The following is a 12,762-nucleotide window of genomic DNA, read 5'->3' as shown; positions in this document are numbered from 1 at the left end:
GGACGTACTACTTCCGCCTCTATGGACGAGGGTGGCGCTGGTGAACACTCTCAAGGTTAGGTTGTACGTAAACATAAGCAGCCCCTTAAGCAGAAGATGGAGCAGTCGTCGCCGTAGCTCAGTTGGTAGATCACCAGACGCTTAATTTGAAGGCTGTTGGTTGGGATTCCACCGGCGGCAAGTGGGGGTCTTCATTCTGATTTCAAATGAATTATGTTTAAGAGATAAAATAATGACTAATAATTTCCCTTCATCAGCATCACAAAGTAAAAAAAAGAAATTTTCCCTCATGCTTCTTCGTTTCTATGGCTTTTAGCTTCTTTCGTACGGCAATGTAGTTTATGGGATGGGGAGGTTTCCCTTAGAAAAATGCGCAATGAGTTTTAATTGACAGCTTATTAAACACCGACAGAGTTTATGGCAGTCCACCCACTAAAAACAGAAATTTTATGCGTTTTGTGAAAACGTCAAAACATTTTTTTTTTGTGATATTAATCAACAAGAAGGCAATTTGCTAAAGGTCACTTCAGTCTCATTTCTACTTCAGTCAAACCTAAACGAATTGCCCACGAGAGAATTCAATCTCAATTATTTAGCTGGTCAGTAATTTCTATAGGGCTTAATACTCACGGAACGCCCAATTAAGAGCGAGTATGTCGCGTTAGAAGTATCAAGGTTTAGAATTATTTATGAAACGTTGACTTAAAGCATTAACAAGTTGCCTTAAAATGAAATAAAATTAAAGAAAAAGTTAAAGTGTACGCCAGCCAGCAATTCCAAGAAATGCATTATAATTTTTTTCGCTTTTTTGTGCAGTAATGAGTCAATTGAAATAACATTACTCCTATGTTCGATATGTTGTGTTTTTTGTATGTTTTATTGCGGCACTGTCTGCGAGTTGTAAGAAACATAGACGTTATGTTTATCCATGTACGGCGTTCTTATAGAATGTTTATAGCCATCGGTACAAAACATTATAGGAGCTGAGACACCGGATAAGCCGTTAGTGCGGCAAAGGTACCAGATGCTTACGCGTTGCCAGCTCGCATCCGGCCTCTTTGAAATTCCGAAAGATCATATTCTTCCCGCTTATCTTTGTAGACAGTTGCGTGCGCGAACCTGAAAGCTGCGTACTGCGAAAGTAAACTGTACGAAGGAGAGTGAGAAACCCTCACATCACTTCTGACGAATGGGAAAGCTCGAAAGTGACGTCAGAATGATGTCCGGGGGAACGCTAATTTTTCTCTTTTAGCTTCATCTGTGGAAAGGGTGGGGCCCGGGTTACACCTTTGAGACGTCGAGTTTTCTGGGAATAGTTTAGCAGAACCCATACTCCGCGGAGTGGCCGCGGAGAGGGCCCGCGGGGAAGGCAGAGTGTTTGGCCACTGCATGTTGCTGTAAATGCCTTCTACATAATACGTGGCGTGAAACCATTTGTCAGTTGGATCTGTCTCGAGCTTGCGCGAGACCTTTATATCCGAAGAAGAAGAAGACATTAACGGGAACGAGGAATGCGTCATCGGCAACAACCTGCCGTTAACCTCTTGTGTTCATCCACTCATTTTCAATGTGGCAATGACGCCGAAATTCATTTCGAAAAAAACAATGTGCGGGAGTTTAGCCCTGATAGGTGCGAAATATTGCATGAAAGCGCAGTTTTTTTACGTAAACGCCACCGCCACGTACCTGAAAGCGCGTTTGAGGTGTCCACTGACCCAGGGAGGCAGTTATGCATGTCTTAAACTTTTTCATCTACAATGCCAATTAACCCAATGTCGCCGGAAGCCTAAGCTCCAGTGCCGCGTTTCTCCAGCAATGTTGTCAACGCCAACGCGTATTGCTCAAGTGCCGTGTTTCTGCCACTGCGTTGTCCACACAAACCAATGCAGCGCGCATGTCTCTGTCACTTCCGCCATTTTAGTATGTTGCAGTTTAACATGAGGAGCGGCGCTTTCGGCACTACGCAAAAGTCTAGGGGTCTCGTGCAGTGGCCAGCGAACCAGATCTTTTCTCGACGCTGCGGGTTCGAGTCCAAGTCGGGGATATTTATTTGGTTTCTTTTTACTTACTCATCAACATGGCGCAAACCCAATTGGCACAAAACTCACAAACATAGCAAGTTCTTTTTCGGCGTTTGCCCATCGGAATCGGGCTTTCACAGTAATATGTGATTGGTGACAACTCAGCACTAACACTTAATAGTACACCTTTCATTGAAGGTGTGTAAGCAAAGAACGCAGGTTTGAGTCAGGAGAATGTGTTGGTGTAGCATGTTTGTTCAGTAATGTACTACTGCCTTCACAACATTGTTAATTGCTCCTTCCATACCTCTGGTGGAAAGTGTGTGCTCTACCATTTGGCCACCTGGCCATAAAATTTTGCTCCAACATTTCAGCGAATATTGTGCATACGTTGCAACTGTTTCGCGAAAGGCAAAGTCCGTAACCGTGGAGTCTCTCCCCGACGTTACCGAAGGGTTAGAAGGTTACAGGGATCGACACCACGAAACTGTAGCAGCATTTCAGCCACGGCGCTGGATGAGGCCACGGTGAAGCTGGAACTTGTTTTTGTTTTCGTCGCCTGCGCTTTGTTCATCATGATATAAAAGTCCGTTGGGCCTTCAACACAGAGTTCTTGCACTTTTTCTCTTCTCGTGGGGCGGAACTTGATATTTTCTGTGATAGCTGGTTTCTCAAGCTAGTTTCAAGTTTCATTGTAATCAAGATTGCCAAGGCTGTCCTATCTACTCCATGAATTTGTTGCGTGAGGTTCGCGCAGGCTCACCTACCGCATATTGGGAGTAAGCTGGGAGTCGTACTAAACTTAATTTCTGCTAGCGCCGGGACGTTGAAATTAACCTAAGGTGACTAATATGAGAATAAATATGTGTGCAGCGCCTTTTCAAATTCTCACAGGTTTTGCTTATTGAAGATATTCCCAGACGAACCTTAGGACATACTCTGAGGCTGTGGGGCTGATGCAGATGTGCTTCTCAGGTGTAAGTTGATGCAGATGAGGTAGTTGTGCAACGCAAGTAAAATAAAAAAGTGTCTGGTATATGCAAAGAGTAGCAGTATTTTGCGGCGAGCTCAGTGATACTGACCGCTTTATTGAGCTATGAAAAGCATTTGTTATTTGGTGAGCTTCTTACTTTACAAAGCATAATGCCGCATACAGACCCAGCCAACTGCGCGACTCAAGGCACCACAACTTCGTATAAAAAAAGTATGCACACAATAACAAAACAAAATCCCGCGCGTTGCTAGTGGTATAAGCGCGGCGGCGGCCAACGCAATTCACGTCACACACGCGGTGCTGCAATATTCAAGACTTCATATTGTATACAGAAGTCTTCCTTATATATTTCTTAGCTTTATTAATTTTCTTTTGATTTTTACGTCTTTTTTATGAGACTGCTATGTTGTTCATGAGGTACACAGACGGAAAGAAGCAATGCTTATATTTCACCCTATTCTTCCTCTGACTTCTGCTTTACGATGCCGCGCCACACGCAAGCTGCTGTGTTTTTTCATCACGATCCGAGCAAGCAGGCTACTGCTTTTACTATTCAATACATGTTAGCTGGCGCATCCCTCCGGCAGGCAGCCAAAAAGGTTTGTCCGTTTGCCAGTCGTTCTAGACTAGGGACCGGCCAGGCTCAAAGCATGGTTCAAGCAGCCAACCCGATTTGTCAACCGCGACCCGTAATTAGTACTGCAAAGTAGCCGAATTTTTGTTTTTAGGTTTTTCTTTTAATCTCACACGAGACGAGCGCATCTTTTAAGAAATTTTTTGACGTCATTACTGGGCTTCTGATTCGAGGAAAACAAATTAAAACAGGAATGACCAAAACAACATTTTCCTACGTGCTTTGATCCCGGTTGTTTAGCGTCCTGCTATCGTTTTTCCTAAAACTGATGGAGTAGTTACGGTCAACATTATCACTCTCTGAGCACTTGTTGCGGATGCAGGCTACTACAAAACCTGACATCAATATTTCTAGAGAGGGGTTTTAGCTGTTGCTCGTGCTCTTACGAAAAATAAAATAAAACGGAATTGTCAGTATGGTCCCAAGAAAAAGATGCAATTTTATTTGTGCAGCTACATCAACGTTACCAGAATTGTCACGCATGCAGTAAAAACTGATTAAAAGATCATAAAATGTATACTTTTAATTCCTGGAGTTCAATAACTTAGCGCATGAAAATCATGTGTTTGTTGTTCTTCCACCTGTAATACGAGATCAAGTGCAAACGCGATCATTGCGTTCATGTATTCCTGGACTGTACAAGGTGGTACTGAATTTTAGCGTTACGGGAGATTATTTAATGTTCGGTGATGCGCCTGAAAGTAAAGAGCTGATGAAAGATACCACGCAAGAAAACGGATAAGAGTGGTGTGATACATATCATACGACGCCGTTCACAAGCAGGAACGCAGTGGCTGGGTGACGCGTGTACTTACGTTGGCTAACACTGACAGCTAGCCAGAGACAATTATAAAGACGTTGACACATCGCAAGTCAAATTTGGCTGTGATGGAGCATGGAGCTGCACGTTTAACAAATAATATTTAGGGGAGCTCATCTGCTGCTGGTGCTATATTTGCTTACGGAAATAGCGTCCCAATTCTCTCATTTCCTAATCGCATTAGTGTTTGCGAGCTTTTGTGCAGCTCACTTTGAAGGTATAGGTGCGGGGTTAGTTAAGATTGAGCGCAAATTTCGATTGACGGTGTGTACGTACAGTTCGCCATCAATAAAAGAATGACGCTTCACTGCTCCATAACCACGCGAAGTTTTTGCGCGGGCTGAAAAAGAACGGCTCGCATTAACTAGCGTTGTCTATAGGGAGCTTTAATGGTGTACACGTGTTCATGCCTTCAGAGGCGTCTTTTGAAAAGTAGCTTCATTCGAATATCAAGCACATGTCCGTTAAAACTCAGGAGCGTGCGGAGAGTTGCAAACAAGATTGTGCACCTCATGTGCCTGTGCTGTTAGGAAGCAAATTATGCGGCATTTTTGAGACAATTGACATTTTGCTCGTATAATTGTGCTCTTGAATACATGTTTACGGCTCAATGTACTCCTTCAGATAAAAAAAATACGCACAAGTAACACAAGCATAAAGCTTAATCTGAGTAACGAAGTGAAAACAAATTTTGATGTAAAATGGAAAACATTCAACACCTACTCAGAGCAGTATGCACGAAATGTGAGGAACCTTCGCTTAGTGGTATTGCTCAATCGCTTCATAACTACAAAAGTCTGAAATGTAGCAAAAACACAACTACGAAAGAGTTGCAGCGGCGTATAGCAGTTGTGCAAACAAAACAGGGGAAGCTTTGACTTTTATAATTTGGCACCAAAAACCTCTCTTGTCGTCATTGTCATCATCAAATAATTTTCCCTCTCAATGAGCGGCTTTTGCTGGTGAACCGGTCAAGAGCGGCGGCAAAAGCCAATAGGCTCCTGGAATAACGGCCCACGTACCCAACCATTCTATGCATTAAACGCTTTTCTCTCTTTCTCTCTCTTTCTCTCTCTCTCTTTCAGTGATATTCTGTAGAGCTCAATCTATATCTGGTTTTCCTAAGAGAGGTCAGTCCAGCAGACCCGCTAAGGTCGCGGCGATTTACCGCATCCGCTTTGAAAGCTCGAGTTGTAAGTTGCATCTCATAGCGAACGACAGACTGCCACAACTTTAGAGCTTATTCGCACTATTAAAAAAATAAACTGTCTCCGAATTTCACCATACGCAATATAAACAGAACGTTTCCTAGCTCTTACAAAGACAAATAAAGACGCTTAGCATTAATCCAGCTTTAAAATCACGTTTCTTGTAATCCATATGAAATCCGGCTCGTCGATTGGAAATTTATAGCTGTGTTGGAAGCGGCCTCAGTAGGTACACAAAGTACGAGGAAGAACCGGAGAGAAAAAACGACCAAAATGCAGGATCCGGGGACACGCTCTTTCATGGCGCTGTCTCCAGCCAACGACCCGAGGCCAAACCACATCAGTGCTTTATTCCTTCGTCATAATATCCAACGCAAACGGCTGAAGGGAACCTGCTCGACAGGATTCTTCAATACCAAGAATATACACGACGGGTTTGCTAACAGCATGTCAAGGAGGTTCATGGGCAAGATTCTGCGCGCCGATTAAGGGCGCGGCCGGTTACTGCTGAGTGATTAAGGTCGTCCGTTTCGACCGTGTTCTTAGGGAGGGTACGTAGCTGGCTAGCTAAATAAGTGCTCGCCTAGTTTGTTTTTAAATGCGGTCAGCCCTTTAAAGAAAGCACTGCCTAAGCCCTTATTGAGAGAGCTGCGAAGAAAACACTCCATTTATTCCCGCGTTTCTGAGAACTTGCAATTTACTTTCGAGTTGTTATTGCGGTTTAAGAAAATGGGAAACAGATCTTATTCTCAGCTGGAAATTTTCTATGACATACTTCACAAAATTCTAACACTAAAATTACGCTGAGATCCCTTTCGACTTCAAATGAACATTTGTAACTTTAGACATGGGTACGTTGTTGTTACAGTTTTCTTGGGAGCTTAGAAGGCGATGAGCTGGTTGCTAGAAGCTATTTCATATATCGTAATCAACATCAAACTCTCATGAGAAAAATGTCTTTCTTTCCGTAACTGTGTACATCGAGCCACAAATATTGTTACTTTGTCAATTTTCATGCCAGATACACATAGACGGTCTTGGAAATCAGCGGCAAAAGTCTCGAACCAAATGTATATGGTACAGCCAGGCAAAAAATATCGTTACCAGTCAGTTCCTATAAATTTTTAAATAACTTTATTTGAGTTCGGTTTCGGTGCATTGTATAAAAAACTGAATAATGTATTGAGTTATGAAGCAATAAGAGCTGGATATGGTGCGTTAATTTTTAATTTGGGATTGAATTGTTCAAGATGTCACAACTCTTGCCAGGACTGGTATTACTACGTCAGGTACTCAAGAGAGCTCTACAATACGAAGTCCTAGAAACGACAACGACTTTAGTATTGCGCATAGCCGACTACTGCATTATATTTTAAATACATGCTAAGCACTATTTTTCACTCATGTACAAAAAATTCTGATCAACATGAGGGCTTGGGCTGACAGCAATGATGACCGCCTGAAGGGCGGCCAGCTTATAACATGTGACCGCTTCCATACTCCCCACCAAATCGTGTAAGGCAGGCAAGCACAGAAGAAAAATGACAGTTCAATACCTACGAATGCTTTGCTTCAGCGACTTTTGAAAACATGCTGCCGTATGGCAAAAATTTCCCTTCAGCAACTCGGTAGTTTTGCTACTCCTCAAGGCAAAGTGCCCAGGAATTATCAGTACATCCATCTGGGCTTACTATTTGGAAGAAGCCTTGAACCTTCGCAGGGGACCCACTAGGCGACACTGAATCGAGGGCATAAAAATTTTTCAAAAAATACGAAGTGCTGTTTCGTTTCACCATGTCTCCATGAAATACTTTCAATCCCTCCAACTGCACCTGCGAAGTTTGCCTCACGTTTCCGAGCTATGGGAAGCTTTACAAAAATATGGGAATGGACAGGGGTTTATGCATTTTGTATTGTTTCTATGTGTTTTATGCACTCTAGAAAGCATGGTGCCTAGCGCATATTATAAAATCTGGCAGAAAGTGGTGGAGTATTTATCATGAAGAAATGCAGTATGATTAGGTTGTGTCATTTAATCACAGCAAGTAGACAAAAACGTACAAAAGACACTTACCCATGTTGTGTTTGAAAAAAGGTCAGGTGATAGTTTGCATGTATGAAGTTATCTCCAGCAGCTCGTCGTCTTCTTTTCTCGCCGCCTGCAAAAATGACTATTATGTAGTTATGCCTACGTGAAAAAAAGAACTTGTTCACTTGTACGCCGAAAGGTTCAGTAATGAACATCAGCGTGTTCAGCGCAGTGTGATGGGATTATGGGAATACAACAATAGGAAAAAACAAGAGAGACGAACTTAATCGCAAAGAAACAGTCGACAGCCAGTTTGGCGAACACAAATTTTTGCTTGGTGAGAGAATCTGGAACTCGCAGTTCTTCATAACGCTAGCCTTACCGTAAAGTTAGTATGACCACTTTAATGTATGACTCCTCATTTGCTACATTACGTCTTAATAGTTATTCGTTCTGCGGCGCTTGATAATTCGCAATGCCTGCTGTTTTCGTACGTTGATCTTTACTGCTGCACACTAACGCGCTGATTTTCATCGCGATCGGAAAGTAGCGGCTCTATGCAAAAAGAGGTCATAACGCTCACTAAAGACATACTGACTGTCATGGCCTCGTTATGTGGAGTACTATTATCTGATGCTTGTAACCTGAAAGGCTGAAAGGCTGATAACGTCGATAACACGACACGCTGGTTGTATCTAAAAATGTTAAGCGTGCAGTGCTCTCAACAAGTGTTTTTAAAATAATCGGCACAGGGTGTAGCCCTTCTAGAGTAGATAAGGTAACGCAACTTACAGCCTGCGGTAAAGACAGATATCCACTCTGCTGATGGCCGGGACAGTTTACAAGCCCTGCTTTAGAACCTTTTGTGATGTTGTTTGGTATGTCGAAAAGTCAGGGAGTCCGAAAACGCGGAACGCTTTTGCTATTCTCACGTGATCGCAAAGACAAAAGAGTGCGTCGACAATGCGCGGAAGTTGCGCATGCCACCCGGGAAATGGACCGCTTTTTTTTTTTGACGAGCACAATGCCCGAACTCACAACTACCAAAGAGGACTGACCGGCGGATTATTTGCACGCGATTGCAAGCTCGCAAGAAACAGTTTACCAAGACAACAACAAAAAAAAAACAAGACAGTATAAACACACTTGCGGATGTCACCTGCCAGCGTACACTTCAGCAGCATTATAGGTCATAGGCATGTATAGGGTTGGTCAAAAGTTCGCAGGCCACAGGGCCTGTTGTTCAGCAGCTAGTATATCCTGCCACTTATGATAAGTAAGTCACTAAAAACTTTGATAGCAGTAAAGCTATCAACGCTCTCAGAGGTGAGAACGATGCTTACCCTTTCATTTTTTTAATTGGTTTCTGGAGAAAGTAAATGGCGCAGTGTCTGTCTCATATATCGCTGGACACCTGAACCGCTCCGTAAGGGAATGGATAAAGGAGGGAGTGAAAGAAGAAAGGAAGAAAGAGGTGCCGTAGTGGAGGCCTCTTGAATAATTTCGACCACCTGGGGATCTTTTAACGTGCACTGACATCGCACAGCACACTGGCGCCTTAGCATTTTGCCCCCATAAAATCGCTGCCGCCGCGGTCAGGTTCGAGCCCGGGAACTCCGGATCAGTAGCCGAGCGCCCTAATCACTGAGCCACCGCGGCGGGTTGCTTCCTCTGTCCTATGTAGAGATTTTGAGCTTTGGGGGGTGTTATAACTCCCCGACTATAGCTCTAGATAACAGATCCTGTGACCTGAAAACTTCACCGATCCTGAACACAACCTTCCCACACACGAATATCCTTCTAGCCTTGCGCATGCAACTCTCTCTCTCTCTCTTTCTCTGTCCTTTCCACTCTTTTATTCATGTCACGACCACCTCCGTTGGTGCTGGTCAAGGCTGCCAACCATGTACGGCTGGTTGCGATGTAGTCACCTCGTTTCCATTAGCTATTCCTTGAAATGCAAAGCTACCTGCCCACGTGTCCACCCACGTATTGAATTCGAGGCAACGGCGCTTACGCCTTTGTGAAAGTACGACTCAAGTCTCCCAATTCTATGCTGCAAACTCGTTTGCTCCTAAAATGGGAACCAACTCTTCGTTATAAGCAAGCAAATTATATTTTGCATATTTCATGGGCAAGCTTCTAATGCTGCTAAGAATATGGTGGGTAGTTTGAATCATACGAGATAAATTGTGGACCGGAGTTTTACCGCAGGAGATGCCACTCAATCCTTTACCCAGAACGGAGAGTCAGAATACTAGATTTAATTGAAAGAACTTTCAATCGCATTACCTGTGGAAGATTAAGGCGCTTGCTTAGCTAGCGTTCAGGTGAAATTAGTATATGAAGCGGATGGACTATTTTTTTGACACTCGCTTTCATTGAAAACCAAGCGAGCCTAGGAGGAAAGCAAAGAGTTTGAATTGGGTAAACTGTATTGATTGCACGGTGAGACAAGAGATTATTCTTAATATTTCGTGATTCTCTGTACCCAAACATAATAAAAGCAGCGCTGACTGCATTATTTGTTGCCTTTTACACCATGTAATGATGGGCAGGCTGGGAGTAAAATGTATGGCCGCCTCCACTTGTGCGAAGTTCCAAGCCCCCGAGCGCCATACAGTGGCACAGGAAAGCTATTCGCGCCCTTTCACATCTACAATTCCACACCATAAATGCATGAATAAATGTAGAGATAAGACAATTGAGAAATCGATACCTTTCGATTCATGCGATTGAAATAGCGCCAAGTTTCATATTTGAGAGAATTCCGAAGGCACTAGTTTATTAAAGGCTTTGTAGCGCTGTTGAATGTTCAAAGGTATTATCAGAACTCGCATGGGTATCACTGCCTTTCGGCGCTGAAAAACTAGTGGCTGCATTACAAGTATGTAACACCGAACAATAAAGCAACGCTAAAAATTGTTCTGCGTCTTAACACGCTGCATGAGTTCCATTGTAATGTTATGCTAATGTTAAAGATGGAGTAATAACGTTATGTGTTGTAAAGTAAATATTATTTGAACTCTAGAACTATAAATTGTGCTAATGATGTGCTCTAAGTTCTATTAAAGTGCAGAACTCTCATACCCAAAAACTCTGGGAAAAAGAATTTTTGAACAAGAACCAGTTTATGAGCGCAATTTTTTCACATAAGATTTCACTCTAACAATCAATATATGTGCAGGTCTCCAGTCGGCAGGCTTTGAAATTTTCGCTATTAACGTTCTTGCTGTCACCAAAGGCATTACCCATTCGTTTTCTATGGCAGTCTTAACTGCGCGATGCGAGTGATGGAAACACTGTAAAAGAAAGTGCATGGTACACGTCCTAGTCGAAATCAAGAGGAAGAAATGGGCTTGGGCAGGGCACGTAATGCGAAGGCAAGATAACCGCTGGTCCTTAATGGTAACGGAGTGGATTCCAAGAGAAAGTAAGCGTATCAGGGGGCGGCAGAAGGTTAGGTGGGCGGATGAGATTAAGAAGTTTGTAGGCAAAAGGTGGATGCAGCTGGCAAAGGACTCTGTTAATTGGAGAGACATGGGAGAGGCCTTTGCCCTGCAGTGGGTGTAGTAAGGCTGATGATGATGATGATGATGATGATGATGATGATGACACATCAGAAGAATAGACCACTGCCTTCAAAATTGTCATAAAAAAACTTACAAAATTTCAATATTCAAATTTTTTTCCCAAGAATGTAGGTCATCTAACTGTCAAACAACATAATAAATAGATTTAAGAGCACTGTATTCCAAAACGTATTTCATACACCGCTATCTATAGACCGTATGCAGTGCCGAGAACATCAGCAGAAAACTTATTCATTGTGCTTTCCCTGATCTGACTCATTGCGAATTCCTCCTGCCTCGTGACAAAAAATTACGGCCCTGGTATCCATTCGAAGGTGTGTGTAAGAATTACATGCATTACCTCCAGTATAGTGCTGCAGTGTCTCCGTCATTGCCCGTGATCCTTGCAAAGTGGTGAATAACGTGATTCGCTTTGGCAATTAAAGGGCCTTGCTTTTGCCAGGTTACGTAACTATTTCGGCTGGAGTTGTATTTAATTTATTGGGATGCTTGACAAAAGTTATAAAATGTTATTAAGATATTCATATCTAGCATTCTTCAAACGTTATTATAAATGGACATTAGGAACTATCTTTTAATGTTGGACAAAATGAGAAAAAGTAAGATTTTGAACGTTAAGGTGCTGCGTCGGCAGCACTGGTTTTGATTTTGTAAAGCGAAGATAAGTGAGACCTGCAATTTTAAGCAACATATATCGCATTACCATATATTTCACCTATAGGGATCAATGCCAGTATTATTTTAAATTCGAGCAGAGACGCGCACGTATAGAATTTTTCGAAATACGCATCCTACCTTGTGGGCCATGATTTGTCAGACGTTTTCGGAAATCCTAAATTTAGAAACTCCAGTCCTCACTCTGCGGAGCTTAGTACTTCAACATGTGAGTGTGAAGAGTCTCATTACATGAAGTAGAAAGAACACTCGTGAATTCCGTTTGCTAAAAAAGGCATTATATAATTCAAATGCTCCTGCATACTACTTGAGCATGTGCGCCAGACTGCGCATAGGTATTATGATATTATCAATTGATGCATTGCGTAACCACATTATGTATCAATTTTTTTTTCAATAATGTGATGAGGACCCGCCTTTCAGTTAGGCACTAACGACGACCAAGACATTCGACCTTTTTTTCTTTATAAACAACTTTTACGATCGCTGCGATCACTTAATCCTGGTAAACAGTGAACCTCGTTACACTCAAGATCTGTTGTACTATACAGAAACCACCGGGCGATTGGCCTCTTACTGGTTACTCCACATTCCCGCTTACACAGTACCGCACTTCCTTTGCCTTGTCGGCAGAACACTTACCATTGCTGAGAAGCGCGGCACAAACTGGCCAGCTGGCTTCGTGCAGAACGTCTCAAAAGCTCCACTTGCCTAACGGTACATTTTGCGGCCGCCCGATCGCATTGCTCGTGGCGGGGCAAATGCGTCTTGCGGAGGAAGCAGTAGCG

General features: G+C 42.9%; 1 protein-coding gene across 1 annotated transcript in view; it reads right to left on the bottom strand.

The window, feature by feature from the left end:
• LOC144103963 (b(0,+)-type amino acid transporter 1-like) overlaps nucleotides 1–12,753 on the bottom strand; it is a 32,390-nt gene extending 19,637 nt beyond the window's left edge. The window contains exons 1-2 of the mRNA XM_077636707.1: nucleotides 12,617–12,753; nucleotides 7,752–7,836 (exon numbers count right to left, since the gene is read on the bottom strand). The gene's annotated coding sequence lies outside the window, so the exon portion shown is untranslated. The remainder of the gene's footprint in view (nucleotides 1–7,751; nucleotides 7,837–12,616) is intronic.
• Between the last annotated feature and the right edge of the window lie 9 nt (nucleotides 12,754–12,762).

This window comes from Amblyomma americanum, chromosome 9, assembly GCF_052857255.1.
Source record: "Amblyomma americanum isolate KBUSLIRL-KWMA chromosome 9, ASM5285725v1, whole genome shotgun sequence".
Lineage (NCBI taxonomy): Eukaryota > Metazoa > Arthropoda > Arachnida > Ixodida > Ixodidae > Amblyomma > Amblyomma americanum.
The sequence above is the reverse complement of the archived record's forward strand: the minus strand, read 5'-3'. Positions and strand labels throughout refer to the sequence as shown.